We start from the raw sequence: 17,163 nt of genomic DNA on the forward strand, positions 1-17,163 counted from the left end.
GAAGAAACTGGTCTAACAGTCTTTGCTTTATTACAGTTTTTAACCAATCTTTATCTATAAAATTTTGTAGAGAATGAAGGATGCAAGTCCAAGCTTTGAATTAAAATGGTCATTAAATAGATATACAAATAAAAGAACAATGTAAGTGTTGGAATGACATATACAATATATCACAATGTGCATTGTCGAAGAAGTTAAATTTGATTTAACTGGACAAAATTGAAGAGAGGCAGCCCAATCTTTTCTCCTTTTTATTACGAGTACAAATAAATTGTTCTTATTTATTTCGTAAAGCATATCAAATTATAGAGCAGTCTAACGGCTCCAACTCAGCATTTGAACCCTTCTGTGTTGGGGCTTGGGTCTACCATTTAGTTTGAAAGCTCCAATCATACAAGCTGTTTCACCCTTTTTAGTGTGATGATTGGGAATTTCCATTGAGCTGTTGGTCACGTGCCGAGTGGCACAAGCTGATTTAAAAGTCATTTAACTTCACAATTACTATAGCTATTGATACCATATATTTGAATTATATACTAATATTCTCTTATATCCATGTTCCCTGGGGCCTTAAAACGTCGTTTTAGTGAGAGCCATTAGTGCTAAAACTTTCTTCTTAGTGTACTAAGAAATCCTTTGCGGTATATATGTTCCGAACCATATGAGTATTTGGACCATACGCGTATGGTCATGACCATATGTGCATACTCATATGGTCCGACCATATGCGTATGGTCCGACCGTACGCGTATGGTCGGACCATATGAGTATTATACTCGTTTGGTTATTAACGGGCCGGACCATATGAGTATTTGGACCATATAGGTATTTTTCAAATATACAGTAGAAATAAAACAATAAACTTTATCTAAAAAACAAATTTGTTTACAAAAAAAATGTATCTGTTTTATATTTCAAAAGCTACATAGACATTAAATATAGATGCCACAGTCAGTTGATCTTAGTTTTCATCGCTAATTGTATTTGTGTATGCTTTTGTATACTTCGAATGACCTTCACACCGTACCATACATGTAGCTTTTCTGCGATTGCTTGTTTTTGAAGCGTGCAGTGATATCTATTCGGACAGTTCCGATGTAGCTAGATCTCCAATATCGTAAAATGAATATCACAGATCAAATTAAATAAAGGCAGTGTCTATTTCATGGCTCTAATGTTATTTTACCGGTTTTATAATTAAGATTAAAATAGAAATAAAGAATAGAAAAAAATAAAGAAACATACACTGTTAATGTAACCAGAAGGGTCACACCTAATGAAGAGTTTATAAGTATACGTGTTGATTACCCCGACCATACGCGTACGGTCCGACCATACGCGTATGGTCGGACCATATGAGTATATACCCATATTGTCATGACCATACGCGTATGGTCCAGATACTCATATGGTCCGGAACATATACACAACGGACTCGTTGGTCTTAATCACTACTTTACCTTTGATTTTATCACCTTAATTTTCACATGTATAATACTACTTTTTATTTGATGCATGACATATATAGGAAGAAATTTGAGAGATTAAAGCCTGTATTAAACACTAACAACTACCAAAGGCTGATAATTATGGCATCGAATCATTTGTCACTCATACACAAAATATTCACACTGTCGTTTGCTAAATATGGACTATGGTATAAAAAAGCGACGTAATCGTAAAGATAGATATAAGAAGATGTGCATTGCATATGTGGTATGCGTGCCAATGAGTCAAAAATATTATTTAGTTGTACAATAATTGGCTGTTTGGCAACAAAATAGTTCCAGGTTTTTAAAATCAAAGGTTTTGGCATCTTCGCTAGCCAAAGGTTACGATCCACTCTGGAGAGTGGGCGTTGATCGTGACCCTTAGCTAACGAAGATGAGGTTTTGGATGTCTTCGATTTCACCGTACCTAGTGTAAAATTGTCCCTGACTATACCGAACGTTGACTTATTATACGAGCTAACCACTATCACACGTACAGTTCTTACAAGCATGGCCCGTGTTATTACTTATAATGACATACAGCTAGTTTTGTTTTATCTACAATTAGGTATCTTGTAATTTTTTTTATCTACACCGTATTTAGTTATTGCTTTACCCACTCAGAGTTCTAGGTCGCGAACAAGCTTTCCCTGAAATAATCTATTGGGAAACTTTTAGGTATGTTGGTACTTAATGCTCTTCAACTTCTTACTTTATTTGGCCTTCTTTGAATTTTTGATTCGGGCGCCGTAACTAATAAGTCTTTTTTTTTTAGACGAAACGCACGTCTTCCGCGCGAAAATATATGATGAGTTTATATACCAGTGTGTCAATAGAGAGACAATTCTTTGATTAAAACACACTCGGGAATAGCAAGACAATTTACCAAAAGAGTAGTGGGAACTTCACTGATTTTTCTTATCATATACTAGTATACTTCTGATAGTTTTCCCGACCTCTCCACCTATTTTTAAACTTGAAAGGAGACCTCTTTCAGCGGCACGAGTCTAGAACATGTACACATGGCAGTTGCAAGTAATAGCTATATAAATATAAAAGAGACGATGTGGTATGATTGCGAATGAGACAACTGTCCACAAGAAACCAAAATTACACAGACATTAACAATTATATGTCACCGTACGGCCGTCAACAATGAGCAAAGCCCATACCGCATAGTCAGCTATAAAATGCATTTCAAAGATACTATAATTAGAATAAAAGGTTATAGAGTATAACGTACTTACAAAATATGTCATCTTGTAGAATGTGATTTCACAAATATATTTTTTTCAAATTCGCAGTCCAAGTCAACGTAAAATCGGTTACACACATTTTTCACGCTATAAATCCATTTCAAAAATATCATTTCAAACACACACTAGCTTGCCTTTTCATTAATTTAAATAATACAAATTCAGCTAAATTTTGTTTATTCCCATCAACAGAGAAATCTCACACTTATCCTAGACGTTAATAATACTCATGCACTTCAAATATTAATTTTATTAAACAATTTATTGATACGGGTGACAACGCTTTAAAAATACGGTTACATCAGGGTGTAAAAAATGTGAATGTGTTTTAATTTGAATTCAAAGATAGATTAAACGGTAGCTTTAATAGTGAAATGTACTATTTTTTGAAGACTCGCCTAAATGTATGTTGCATAGATGTATTTGACCCCAACAATTTTATTTAAATCATGCTGTAAATTATATTTATTAAACCATTCATTTGTAAATACCGCATATATCTGCTCACTGTTGGAATATAGAAACTTGTCGATTTTATAATATTGAGACATATCCGAGATTTTGTAATATGTGTGATAAACAAGTAATTGAAGATGAATATCATTTTATTTTAGTATGTGAAAAGTATAATGAATTTCGAACGAAATTTATCAAACCATATTGTTGGAGGAAACCGTCGAATCATAAACTTGTTACGAATTTGCAGTTTAAGAAGGTTTAAATATTTCTACAGTTGTATATTTTTCGAAACCTCTTTGAATTTTCCATTTGATCTCTTTATCATTGAAAACGGCATTAAAAATCATCCCTTTATCCGTGGTTGCTATCAGACGCTTTACCTGTATAATTGTTGCTAGGGGGCTCTCTTCGAGGTCCGCGTTCGAAGTATAAATAGTGGGTAGCTATTCAGTTCAAATCGTCATTTGTACCGAAGACAGCAGACAGTTAACATCGAATAGGTTGGAAAGAAAGTAGTGAATAGCAGGCAGACAGTTTAATTTAAGTAAAGTGAAGTGATTGGAACCTGTGAAAAGAATATAGAAAGGGCTGAGACTGTTGGTTCGGTACAGATTGTCCAAACAGGGCTGTTGCGAAGGTTTTGCGTCTCACATCTCTCACTATTGCAGTGAGTGTTTGCTGACATACCATGCCTTAGTGCTGCCCTGTTGATCAGACATTTATAGACATGTTTATTAAATAAAGTTTTGTACCTTTTAGATTTCAGCCTATTTTGATACATATCGGTTCAGCCCGTTGATATCTTAAGGTTTAGTGCCGTTTTAAACATTTTAGGTTTCAGCCTAGTTTGATACATTTCGGTTTCAGTCCGTTTGATACGTTTAGGTTCCAAACAGGTTCCAAACATTTAGGTTTCAGACAATAGTTCCAAACCGTCTGACCCGTTTCAAACATTTAGGTCCCAGACAGGTTCCAAACATTTAGGTTTCAGACAATAGTTCCAAACCGTCTGACCAGTTTCATACATTTAGGTTCCAAACCAGTTTTATACATTAAGGTTTCAAACCAGTTCTATACATTTAGGTTCCAGACTAATATAGTTTCAAACAGTTGGTTTTAAAACAGTATCGGACAGAAAGGGTTTTAAACAGTTTTAATTCAACAAGTTTCTGTTATCTTGATAGGTGTTGAAATTCGTTTTATGTAGTATATTATTTGTTTCATATTTGATAGAGATAGTGTAAACTTTTTAATGATTTTAGAACTTTTTTAATTGCTTTTCAAATCCAGGAAACTGGTACGAACCCGAGGATAGAAACATCTAAACGTCCCCGCCCGGTTACACGTTACAAACATTTAAAAAGATCAATGCATTTGAATGGGTACATATAGTTGGAACTCGCCCCGTTTTGTTGTGCTCGGTTGGGACCCCAATACAGGCTCATAGTATTTTAAAGCATTTTTGAAGTGTTCAACTATAATAAACCAGAGACATATATAACTTGTAATTCATGTCTCTAAATGAACGAATGATAATTTTTACGAATAGAAAGAAAAAAGCAAGTCTGTCTGAAAGGTGATTGTCTCTTTGATATTTAAAAGGAAAATGTATAACTATAGTGTGTTCATTGTAAACTTAAACCGTAATGCATAGAATTGTCTCTGCATGTTTATAACAGTCACAAGTCACTTCTAGAATTAAAGGTCAGCGATCGATTAAAAATTCGTGCAATTATATTTTGTCAAAAGTGATCGAGATGCCTTTATCATGTAATTCAAATAATCGCACCCATATATTTTTTTTCCAGAACACGTTAAAGTTAATATCAGAGCCATATAATACATGTTTTATATCTTTGACTATTATCCTAGTAGACTAGTATAGTTTTCTCAGGTTATATTCTCCGTTGATATGTATCTTTCCTATAAAGTCTTGTTTTTTCTCTAACACTTTAGAATAGTATATAGGGACCACTTCCGAAAATAATCTTTTAAAATGCAAATTTAAGTTTTAGCCTTCAAAACTTGTATGTCAAATAATTTGACCACATGACAAAAATTTCTACAATAAACATTAGTCACGCTCGACAGATTTCGATGTGAGACAGTCACACGTGCCGTTACAATAGCCAGTGTACACGCATCAGCGCACACATGTATGCCAAATAGGTCAGTTGATTGGAGGAATGTTTCCGAAAACACGCCTACCTCAAACTAATACCCAATCAAACGCCTTTACCAGAAACATAAATACTTGGAGATTTGGTTGCGTATTCAACATTTGAGAAAGTTTATAACACTCTTTAATTCGAGCTAAGAAGCAAAGAATATGCCCGAAATGCAAGTTTCCCAATAAATGTCAGCTATCTAGTGATGAAATAAAAAAAAAAAAAAAAAAAAAAAATACAAATTAAAAGTTTTTCGAATTATATAACTATAAGTCTTTTATCTGGCAAGAACACCCCAATTTAGCGGACAAGCAATCAAGTTATTATTTTTGCTGTTACTGAATATACCAAGAAAGACAATAAATCCCGATATTAATTTAAAACTTTGTTACTGAATACTTTTCCAAGAAAATATTCACATCTCTTGGTAACATGCATGTCGGAATAGAAAATTTGGCATACAGTACTTCAGAACGATGTTCACATTATAATACATTATACCCAACAATTGTGATGACAAATTCTTTCCTTTGTTCGAGAACAATTTTATTTAAATAGAAATCTGTGATTGTACTTTGTCCATTACTTCGACGAACTAGAGCAGGTTAATTATCAACCTGTTTTTAATTAAGTCTTTCCACTTTTCTGTGGAAAGACTTATTGTATTTCTTCTGATTATTATTATTTTTTTTATTTTTTTCTTCCGCCAAATTTTGTTCTTGCGCAAAATGTTTGTTTCGCAATATGTCGCTTAGATATTTCTCATATGGTATCTTATAGTTTATGCGCTTTTAAATTTCACCCTGCTTAGGCGAACCATTTCCTATGTAAGAGTTATCTCCCTTTTCACTGTTTATCCTCTGTGTGCATCTCCTTCGTAACAAAACAAGATAGCGACAAAATTCTTTCAACAAATTGTTCGTTACATCCTCAGTAATTTTTGGCGTATTTGGATCGAAGCGATTCGATGAAATTTTATAGGAGTTATCTACCTTTACAAAATAAATTTGTCGGTATGTTTATTTACCTCATAAACAGTTAACCGTATAACCCTGGAATGTTTTTATTTGAGTCCCCTACGTCCTAACTTAGAAAATGAGGTCAAGGTCAAAGGTCAAGGTCAAGTACTCAATTGTGACTTTTGCTAGTTTTTGCATTTTTTCTGACACTTTGAAAGATACATATTAAAGAACAAGTGCAAAATGTGAGCTTTATTGTAATGAAGATATGCTACATTTAGTCTTATACAATTAAATGGCATCTTAAAGGAGTTGTTGCCCCTGAAATGTCTTGATATGAGGTTATTTGATTATAACTTCAATAAGGTTCATTATAAAGACATTTGACCTCATACAAAAGGTTAAGTGACAAATGACCTTGAAAAATGGCTACCGGAAGTGACCTTTAGAAAACCGGAAGTAGCTTTTTTTGCAATTTTTTCACCTAAAAGTACCCAGAATCCATATATTTGGTCATATAGATACATAAAACAGATTACTGAAGACTAAAAATGACTTCCAACAAACCGGAAGTGGCCAATTATCTCCCATTCTACATACAAAAGTATATAGAAACTATATATTTTTGGAATCAGTGTGAAAGAAGCTATCATATGAGACCGGATGTGACATTCATTTTACCGGAAGTAGCATATTATCTCCCTTATATCACTCAAAAAGATAATCAAACCATCATTTATCGCATCAGTATGAAAAACTATCTTCTTATGAAAATTTCTTTGGTGTGGAAAGACTTTCAATTGTTCTCTGAACAATTGGTTTTTAATTCAAATTGGTTCTCTTCTTCTTCTTTTAGTATACAATAGTCCATCGACATCCCATGATAACATACTGAGTGGCGGATCCAGGAATTTTCGTAAGTGGGGGCCCACTGACTGACCTAAGAGGGGGCCCGCTCCAGTTACGGTTCAGTGATTCTCTATATAAGCAACTATTTTTTTTCCCAAAAAGGGAGGGGGCAAAATGCATGTTTATTTATTTATAATTGTCATTTTGCTTATTTTCTTTGGTTACATCTTTTGACATCAGACTCGGACTTTTCTTGAATTGAATTTTAAATGTACGTATTGTTGTGCGTTTACTTTTCTACATTGGCTAGAGGTATAGGAGAGGGTTGAGATCTCATAAACATGTTTAACCCCGCCGCATTTTTTTGCGCCTGACCCATGTCAGAAGCCTCTGGTCTTTGTTAGTCTTGTATTATTAAATTTTAGTTTCTTGTGTACAATTTGGAAATTAGTATGGTGTTCATTATCACTGAACTTGTATATATTTGTTTAGGGGCCAGCTAAAGGACACCTCCAGGAGCGGGAATTTCTCGTTACATGGAAGACCTGTTGGTGACCTTCCGCTGTTGTTTTTTCTATGGTCGGGTTGATGTCTCTTCGATACATTCCCCATTTCCATTCTCAATTTTATTCTTTCTTATGTTCAATGTAAAAATGTATATATAACTTTAAATTGCAACTATCTATAGTTCCGTAACTTTCTATCAAGGCGTATAAAAGAATGGTCGTTAAGTGCGTATATTTTTGTTAAATCAATTTTTCTTGTATGTTTCAAACTGTGCTACACTTTTGACAACGAGTACTTACATTTCCCCAAATTTACCATTGGAAAAAATGTGTAAGCAAATTTTTATTTTATCAAATCTCTTTTTTTGGAATTGAATTTAATTTTTTATGAATAATATTCTTTACACCAGAAATGTTATTTATAAACAGTAATGACTAGTGTATAACTATCGGACACGCAGGACAGAGATGTATATATTATCAAATGATTACCTATGCACCTGAATGTTTAAAATGGAAAGATTGAAGTTTTCGGTCGTGTACACTGACAGAAGTGAAATGATGCATGAACTTGCAAGTCCGACAGGAAATCGCTTGAATACCTTGAGGTGTCACCTGCCAATAAACCTGGGAGTAATACCTTAAGCCATGCTGGTGATCAGACAAGGGAAGGTCTGAATTTATTTAAATAAGTTTACTACATAAAAGAATTATGGACAAATTAGATTTTTGAAAACAATTTTCACGTAACGTCAGGGGTAATACTTGTATAAGACATTAGTTATTTTTTTTTAACTTTACATTAAAGTAAATAAACCCAATTTAGGAGCCTGTTATTCAGTGGTTGTCGTTTGTTTATGTGTTACATATTTGTTTTTATTCATTTATTTTCATAAATAAGGCCGTCAGTTTTCTCGTTTGAATCGTTTTACTATGTCTTATCGGGGCCTTTTAAAGCTGACTAGGCGGTATGGGCTTTGCTCATTGTTGAAAGCTGTACAGTGACCTATAATTGTTAATGTTTGTGTCGTTTTGGTCTTTTGTGGAGAGTTGTCTCATTGGCAATCATACCACATCTTCTTTTTTATATTTAAATAGTCTCCCCTTAATTTTTTGTCTGTAGTGTTTTTGTAGATTGCTTTTTATCACATATTTGTTTGTTTGTAGCTCATGTATACTAGTATAAATCAAGTTGTCATTACTGTTGGGTTTCTCGTCTGAATTTTGCACAGTAACTCTGTTAGATGCCTAGCTCTTTCCAAGCAGAGCCATTTATAGGGTATTTATTATGAAGTTTAAGTTTTTGGTCATTGCTGAAGGGTGTACAGTGACCTATGATATAGTGACTAAAAAGAAAATCACTTGGTCTACATGGTTTATGGTTTATAGTTTAAGATATGAAAGTCGTCTCATCAAAATTCATACCCAGTGATCCCCAGTGGTGGATCCAAGGGGATGGTTCAGGGGTTGGAATCCCCCTTTTTTTGGACGATCATGGAATGGGGACATATAGTTGGAACCCCCCTTTTTTAAATGGCTGGATTCACCCCTGATACCATATCTCCTTAGGCAAAAATAAAAATTATGTTTGTTTCCAACATGTACAATGTAGCTTACAGCTTCTTAGAAACAATTCAAACATTGATGACCTTCTGCTGTTGTCTGCACTGTAGTCGGGTTGTTGTCTTGTTGGCACATTTCCCATTTCCAGTCTTTTATTTCATTACGAAGTATCTGAGATACAAATCTAACCATTTTAACATTGTATTAAACTGAAATAACCTAAATCACTTAATTATCCATGAAATAAAATTAAGGTCAGGTCAACCTAACCTGATAGACAAGAAGACCTTGCAAGGTACTCATATACAATAAAATGTATCCAATTTCATGTAATAAAATGTAACAGTATATTTTACACTCAGTCACTAAACCACACATCCAGCTCTTTTCGCTTTTATAAATGTAAAGCTCTATTAAAAATAGCTTACATCATCACCCAAAGACTGTAATACATATTTCTTGCATATATACATGTACAACACACTTTCATGACTTTCATGTAAGGCGAGACAAAATACAATGATACTTTGAAGTACATGTATTGTTTAATATGTTCGACTACAACATGTATTGTTTAATATGTTCGACTACTACATGTATTGTTTAATATGTTCGACTCTACATGTACAAGTATAAAATGCCAGTTTCAGAATGAACAGTAATTTAGAAGATTGTCAAAATACATGTAGACTACAGTATTTGAACTACAAATGTATACAGCAAGCAGTCCAACCAACAACTGTGCCAGGGCTGTAAAGCTCGTCTAGGTTGGTGAAACTTCCATCATCATGCATATATGACACTAACCAATAGTGACGGACCGTGCCAGACCCTCATGAAAGGTCAAAAAGGTTTAACACTCCCTGGTGGTACATGAAGCCAACAGTAGCAACGCCAGCATAGAAATTCTTATTATATCCAAATTCTTATTTTAAATGAATAATTATCCAAGGTGAATTCAGATATATATGATCATGATGATGCACTTGAAGTATTGACAATGATCATGATGATTGTAAGGTAATCACTGAAACTATGAATTTTTATTATTCCAATTTCCTACTTTTTTTCCTATGAATTGTAAGTTTGCTTTTTTTTCAATTCACAATTTCCTTTTTGTCCAATCAGAACATCCCATCAACATCATGGCATAATGCTGTTAGCTTTATCAACGGTATTTCCAATTGCAATAAGTAACTCAAAATTATGAATGAATCCACCGTTTCACAATTTACAGCTACAGGTACAAATGAGGTACCGTATGAGAGTAATTTGGTGACACTATATATTTCCTATGTATATATGATATATATGCCCCTTCATAATCTTGCTAGGAATCATGCTCAAACCAATGTGATATCTTATCTACAAAAATATATACATTAAGAATTAAGTATTTATAACATGTATTATATAACATGTATAAAATTAAATAAGTCAATAGCATTTATACTATTTTATATACTACTGTCAATTTAGAAATTAATGTGAGGTTTTTATTATTGCGAAAAATGCGACTGAGTTGTAAACGCAATAGTTTAAACGCGCATTTTGTGATATTTTCTATGAATTAAACAGGATTTTTTACAAAATCGTAAAAATTAAAATCGCATTTAAGTCTAAAATGACAAATTTGCAATAATAAATGCAAGCAATAATTTCTGAATTTACAGTAACTACATGTATTTGATCTGTCATATTTGTAGTAATAATAATTCAACAAATTCTTTTAATAAAACTTTTTTATTTCAAAATAGAATTTGTAGAATATTACTACATACATGACAAAGCAATGGTATGTAAAGATTATAACATGTTATAATATATGCATATATTTAAGTTCTACAAAATTTAGAGCAAAACAAATCATTGATAACAATTCAGAGGCGGGTCCAGCCATTTTGAAAACCAGGAAAAAGGGGGGTTCCAATTACATGTCCCCATTCAAATGCATTGATCCTCAAAAAGAGAAAGGATTCCAATCCCTGGAACCCCCCTCTGGATCCGCGCCTGCAATTTAATGAAACATGCCTGGAAAATTATCTTAAATTTCTTATCACAAAAGTGTAAAAAATTGCCGTTAAGGACGCAATGCTGTCACATCATTTGGAATCAGGGCACAATATCAATTTACTCTTTTTTTTTGCCCCAGGCAATTTTGAGGTTATTGCATATGCAAACCCAAGCCTTGAAGGTATTCATAACAAATATGTGATAAATTATAATTATTGTACATCACCCATCAGTGGCTATATAAATAGGTACATCATCAGTGTAACATACATGTGAAGATTGGTTTGTTATGAGTTATAAAAAATCCAGTGACAAATATGTCATGCAAATTTTAGGACGTGACAGTTATCAATACATTATTAAACATACAATACATATGAATATGTAGGGTTACTCCATCAGGGGGTTAGGTCTGGTAATAGGCCACCCCCCACAACCAAACCATTGTGAATACACACAATGGTTTAGGCAATAAACAGGTGTGTATCCAGCTTTTTTAAAAGGGGGGATTTAAACCATAGTTTATATGTACCTTTTTCAAATCATGCATTGATCTTCCAAAAAAGGGGGGGGGGTCCAATCACAGGAACAATTTTTTTACAAGCCCAAATTCTTACTTTGCCTTTGAACAAGTTACTGTGTAAGAATGTTGTGTATTAGAACGTCGATTCATACCTGTATGCACAACTGTAACAAATGTAAACATTTTTCCTTCAAACTCTTGTCCGGATCAATGATTATTCTCACGTCTGATAGGCATGTTTTAAAATATTATTTCATATTCATTACCAGCTCAGCTTATATTGTGCTGTAGTGTCCATCTACCATGTCAACGATTTTGTGTAAAATAAATTTGCCATTTGAAGATGCCGACATCCGACAAGTAGGGTACAGTAACGTTAAATCGTTTACGGGCGTATTTTCCTTTTTTAATCAAGCTTGTCAGATTTGATTTATCATCGTCGGAAAATGTCCCTAACGGATATAGTAATTCAAATTAAACCAGCTTTACTATGCTGTATTTATGTAATATATATAACCTGGTCTTTGAATGTACGTCAGGCACACTGGCCTTTTTCTGCTATAATATTCAAACTTTATCTTTTAACGAAGTCTTCTGGTAGATCTATGTAATATTTTTTTTATAAAAGGCTCTCGAATTATAGACTAATTAAAAATAAAGATGGAAAGTCAAACGCATGAGTCTGGCAAAAATGAACGGACAATGGCATGACAGTAAACGGAAAACGAGAAAAGACATAGATTCTAGTTATATATATATATATTTTTTCCCTGCCTCAAATTTACTCAAATGCAATTTATAGAGCCAACATTAAAAGTTAAATGAGAATGCATTAATTTACAATATAAAAAAATGTTACATCTTAAATTTAATTAAACATAATTATTAAGATCACGCGTTTTCAAGTGTTCACGGCCTACATCCGTAATTATTTAATAAGGGTGTAAAATGATCTGTATGGTAATCACTTGTAAACCTTTAATATAAAGGTTCAGGTGCTTACATTCAATGAATAAATGTTATTTCGGCAATCTGTTGAATTGTTTTTAGTCAATTCGCGGCGGTTTGTTCAGCAGTATGACTTTGAGCTACTTTTTAAAATATACAAAACATGTTAAACAGGATGAAGTAAGAATTCAAATTGAATATTTTTTTTATTTAATTAACATGATTAAAGGGACGTGGTATACTTTCAGTTAACATAAACCGTCTTCTTTCTAATTTTTATTTTATTTTTAAAAGGGGAGCAACCCCTGATAAACAATGGGAAAGTTTCAATCGTTTTGTGTCCAAATGATTAAAATCTGAACACGACTGGACACGGTCTGACAACATCTTGACGTTACTTTGTATCCATGGTCTGTTTTGGTCTGACATGGTATTAACGGGTCCAAACAACCCGCTAGACGATTCAGTCTTTTCCGTCTTGACACGCCTTAAAGAACTGATTTACCTGATGAGGCTATCGATCTGAACGGCGACTTAACGATCTTAAATATCGTGACGAATTTCTCTAGCGGTAAATCCAGTCAATCAAGATGTGATCAGACCAAAATGACCGTTTCAGACTGAAATCGGGCTACTAGTGATGATTTAGAATCAAATTACTCTGCTAAGGAGTTGACATTCTTCTGGGACTTCTTTTGTGATGTGGGATGTAGTGTGTTTGTGGGGGAGGGGAGATGGAATTTGAGAAAATTGACAAACGAGAATTATTCAAATCAGAGAATTTTGAAATCTTATGGTGTAAATACATAAAATACAACACATGGGGATACTCTTGTTCGTTAGTGTTCCTGTCGAAAATCTCTCCAGCATTCTCCATTAACAAAAGCTTACCACAACGAAATAACCCTTCGAGAAATAGTCAATACTTTTGACAGTGGTGCAAAAATGAACAATCAGGCAATTAGTCTTGAATGCAGATAATTATTTTATTTAGATTTTTAATAAGTGAATTATACATTTTACTAATCTCAATTTAAAGACGTATCATATTATTGAGAAATATACTTTAAGTTTGCTACTGTCTCTATGACTTAGAATTGCACACTCTGCAAGGCTCTACACAAATAATCGCCAGCGATAGCCTTCATTATCAGCATAGTCGATCCTTGAAATGGCTAAATTTTGGATTTGATCTATCGGTCCAAGGTTAAACAATATTGTTTTCTTTTATAATAATCAACTCATGATTTATTAACTATGCAAATACTTTTAACACTATCTCTTATATTCCATGAAAAGCTCGCCAACCCTTATGTTCATATGTCAGGATAATAGTCCCAGCTTCATTTGCAATTTTACTAAAACCTACTGAGGCTAGGTTGCCACATGTTGATGACAGAAAGATGTTGATGGTACAACCATATTTAAGATTAAAAAGATGGATGTACATGAAGAAAATTTAAAAAAATCAGCTTTAAGAAACTCAGTCTTTTCATCATATTAAAGAATGTGAAACTGTTGTCAAGAGAGGCTGTCCATTTTATTTTGTATATTACCATACCCTTTTCATTAATTGCTATATTAAATTATTTTGATATTTGATATTGTTAATTAAATTAGATTAATCATGTGGTCTTTGCTAGAAAAAAATCACTCCATTTATACTCATATATGCCAATATTTAAAGTTAAAAGCTTTAAGCAGAGATTTACAATATGCATGTACATTTGCCATAATGTGTCTCGCTGAATGTTAAAAGCAAGTAAAAGAATTTACTTTATATGTGCAATATATCTATAATGATTTATATACAACACATGTGATTTACAACTATTACATAAATCAGATGAGTTGAGCATAATACACAAATGACTTTCTTAGGTACTTAGCATTACTGCGTAAATCGTGCGTTTACAATATATGTGATACACGCATGTATTCATTACGTGCGAAAACCGCATGTGAAGATCATTCGTTTAACGCATGTATTTATTACGTGTGAAAACCGCTTGTGAAGATCATGCGTTTAACGCATACTTCAGATACCGCATGATTTTCGCACGATTCACACATTACTTATGCATGCAATAGCCTCAATGCGTAAATCATGCGTTTAAGAAATCATGCGATACATGCATGTTTAAAACGTGCGAAAACCGCATGTGAAGATCATGCGATTTACGCATGCTTCATATTTTGATCCACGCATGAATTTCGCATGTAATGGACCCCATGCGTATAGCATGCGTTGCACTTTTGCCTGTGTAGTCCGGATTATAATGTTACTTTTTAAAGATAGTATTTCTGTATAACAGTTTTAGTAGGAGTAGATTACCTTAGCCGTATTTGGCACAACTTTTTGGAATTTTGGGTCCTCAATGCTCTTCAACTTTGTATTTGTTTGGCTTTTAAACTATTTTGATCTGAGTGTCACTGATGAGTCTTATGTAGAAGAATCGCGCGTCTGCCATATAAAATTATAATCCTGGTACTTTTGATAACTATTTAAGACACTTGGCAAAAAATGTAAAATATTATCATTACAGGACAAAAAGTGAAATAAAAAGTCGACTGAAAATATAAGCAAGTATAGCTTTTTTGCTAGTCGTTTCTTGGCTATTCAAGAATTATTTGATTACAATATACACCACCTGGTCGATGCCACTGCTGGTTTGCGTTTCGTACTCAATGGTAGCACCAGCTCAGTAGTCTGCACTTTGGTGTTGACATGAATATCAACTATATTGTCATACTAATAAATTTCCTGTTGACAAATTGTACATTTTTCGAAAAATTTAGGATTGTCTTATCCTAGAAACAGATTACCTTATCCATAGTTTGCACAACGTTTTGGAATTTCGACTCCTCAGTGCTGTTCAATATTGTACTAGAAAGTAAAATCACAAAAATACTGAACTTAGAGAAAAATTATTCGGAAAGTCCATAATCACATGGCAAAATCAAATAACAAAATAATTGACCTTATAACTATCTTGTTTTGATCTTCACTTATGAGTCTTTTGTTGATGAAACGCGCTTTTTGCGTATTACAATATAATCCTGGTATCTTTGATAACTATTCTATCCACATATTATAGTATTAAAGACAGTAGGCAATAACGCAAAACATTGATAAAAACCGTCTTAAAAGCACAAAAACAAAAAAGGAGTCGACTGACGATTCTCAATAATCTAAACACTTTTGCTTTTTCAGATTGTCTCTTTTCACAGCGGTTTAAGAAAAATAGAAACTGTCTCTATCCAACAGATGTCAAGTAATGGAATAAGCTCCCTTAATAATTAAAAAACTCTAAGTAAGAACATAACATTTTGTCCGGGATTTAAAGATGCCCGGTAAATTTAAAGGTTTGTCAGAATATGAATTATCAAAGCTAACTTGAACGAAAGTAACTGTGCATTAAGCAGAGGCCCTCACCTTAAAGTACTTTTAAAGATGTTAACAGTTGGTATCATCACATTGTCTTGCAAAATATAATAGCTGACCGTTTTTCCATCATATCATCTTTTCTGATGTCGTTTATCTAACTTTTTATACGCCCTTTTTACGGACCGTATTGTGGTCTACCATTGTTCGTCCATCTGTCGTCCGTCGTTAACATGTCGAGCAATAACTGTAACCAATGTATATGTGTATATCTATTAATGTAAGCTTCCTTGTGATTTTATAAATTATAGATTTTGCGATTTTGAGTTAAGGGGTTTGTTTCATTAAAAAGGGTGGATTTCTCAGATTTCGGACAATAACTGGAAAACATTCATCAATTTGCAAGATACTTTTGTGAATTGTTTATGTCTTTTGACGTTAGCTTTCTTTTATTTTTTATAAATTTTGAGATTTTACGTTTCCTAGTAGTAGGGTTTTTATTCGTTACAACAGGGGGATATTCCAGTTTTCGGACAATAACTCAAAGTTACCTTCGTCAATTTGGCTGAAACTTTGATGATGTCTAGTTGGTGGGTTTTATTCATTCAAAATGCTGCGCATTGTTCATGAAACTTTTGTGAATTACCTATATCCTATAACGTAAGCTCCCTGCCAATTTTATAGATTGTAGATTTTACCATGCTTACGTTTCCGTGCTTTGAGCAGATTTCAGGAATTTTTTTTGACACGTTTATATCTATTTAAATAACCTCCCTGCATTTCTTAATTGTTTTTACATTTCTGATTTATCATTGATAAGTCATTGGAAAAGCTCATGGCGCAGACATTCTTTTTTTTATTATTGATTGACCATCACTGTAACTACATTAATTATCGAACACTTTGTTACTACTACTGGATTGATAGGTCTACTGATAGACTTTCAGTCCCCGAGAATATCATACATCTATTCAATTAGTCAGTACTGCAGTTACTAATACGCCATGGTTGATCATGCGCATATGACAAGATACATTTACAAAA

Source organism: Mytilus trossulus, unplaced genomic scaffold, assembly GCF_036588685.1.
Source record: "Mytilus trossulus isolate FHL-02 unplaced genomic scaffold, PNRI_Mtr1.1.1.hap1 h1tg000233l__unscaffolded, whole genome shotgun sequence".
Lineage (NCBI taxonomy): Eukaryota > Metazoa > Mollusca > Bivalvia > Mytilida > Mytilidae > Mytilus > Mytilus trossulus.